This window comes from Echinops telfairi, unplaced genomic scaffold (assembly GCF_000313985.2).
Source record: "Echinops telfairi isolate 266 unplaced genomic scaffold, ASM31398v2 ScPeMD7_5;HRSCAF=22, whole genome shotgun sequence".
In the NCBI taxonomy this organism is placed as follows: Eukaryota; Metazoa; Chordata; class Mammalia; order Afrosoricida; family Tenrecidae; genus Echinops; species Echinops telfairi.
Genome location: NW_022103901.1, coordinates 32,226,155 through 32,228,089, shown reverse-complemented (window position 1 = coordinate 32,228,089; position 1,935 = coordinate 32,226,155).

The window sequence follows — 1,935 nt, the reverse complement described above, 5'->3', positions numbered from 1 at the left end:
CTAGACCACACGGGCTTAACCCATTTGTGACACCCAAAGACTCTTATGAAAAAAGGCATCCTCCACATAAACTATACTGGTACTCTTCTCTGGTAAGTTCATCCAACTGTATGATGAGACACTAGAGAGAACAGTAAATCCTTAGGATTCTCTGTGAGACCTAGGAATGTGAATTATGCCCATAAATCTAACCTTAGCACCAGCACATTTTAGACCACAGGAAGTTTTACAGAGAATGTTCAGCAAGACCCCACAATTGACTACAATGTCCGTGAGGGTTTCTAGGCTCACTTCCAGAGGAACAATAAGAAAATATATTTGAAGCAGCATGGTTTTCAAATATGGATGTTTGTTAGGGCCCTCAGTTAACAAGGAGAAGGAAAGAACACTAAATATTGGGTTCCACTCGTCATTTGGACAAGCATCAGTGTAAATTAAAAGTTCCTAAGGCAATAGAGGCAGCCATGTTTAAACACCACTGTTGTAGATCCAGAAAGCCCCAATGGCACTGTGGGATAAGCATTGGACTGATAGCCACCATGTTGGAAGTTCATTCCCAGCAGTCATTCCACTAAAGAAAGAGGAGGCTGTTTGCTCTGTTAAAAAGTAATAGCTTCAGAAACTCTAAGGAGCAATTCTACTCTGTACATAGGGATTCTATGAATCATAATTGACTGGATGACACTGGTTATTTGTGGTAAAATTTATTCTTACATTTCTTCCTTCTCATTCTAGCATGCACTAGCCATTCTGTAGAGGACATATATAACTGTCTGCTCCCATACTTCATCCTTACATCAACTAAGTCCACATGGCGGAAACAATGGTTGTAAATCATGAAGTCCAAATCCAGAGGAGAAAATGGTATCAGGGCTTAAATCTGAACACCTGGTTTGCAGAAGGCTGTGGGGACCCATTTGCTGCGTCCCCCTTGTGTATTAAGCCTTTAGTGAATCCTTTGACCATAGTCAAGGGATGTGAATAGGTTTACTTTGAGAGCACTGTAACGTGGATTATGGTAGATGTAATTAGGTTAAAATGTAATACCTTATCATCTGATCTCCTGTTTTTTCTTTGATTTATATACTTTATTTTTTTGTAATTTTTATTAAAAGATCATTTTATTAGGGCTTCTTACATCTCTTATAATAATACACACTAAAATTGTACCAAACATGTTTGTACATATGTTGCCTCGATCTCACCGTTGACCCACATTAAAGTTGGTCCAGTTTTTAATATTTTCTGCTTTCTTTTTGGTTGAAGTTTTTTCCTGTGTATTTTGGTGATTGTCATTGGATTTTCACCTGCTTGTTTTTTTGCCTTTGTTTTGTATGCTTTTCTGGCAATAAAATCCAGGAGAGGTAACTCTATAGAGAAAGAAACTAGATGAATGGTTACTTAGGGGAGGTTAGGGGGAGTTTAGGGGGAAATTCCAGGGGAGGTTAAGGGGAAATGGGGAGCTAACAACAATGACTACCAGAAAGAAGGAAATGTTCTAACTTGATTGTGGTGATGATTACATGACTCTTCTTAATATGAATGAACTATTGATTATATGATTTGTGAGTTGTATGCCAATATTTTTTTAACTAAAAGCCTTGCAAACCTATGAGTCTGTTCTCTCCACTCTCCAGGGTTACTGTAAGTCAGAATCAACTCGTAACAGCATGTTTGTTTTGCGGACTCTGAGAGCATTTCCAACAAGGAAGTGGGCAAATATGGATTAGCTGGAGTTTATTTTAACCGATCACTTAGAAAAAATTAACCTCTAAGTAAAATATTTCATCATACACTAATTGACAACAGTTGGGGAAAGATGTCCTTTCTACTCTCATAAGAGTCACGGTCTCAGAAACTCACAGCAGCAGTTCGTCCCTATCTATATGGTCACTATGAGTCCACAGCAAATTGTAGGCAGGACATTGTAATGGG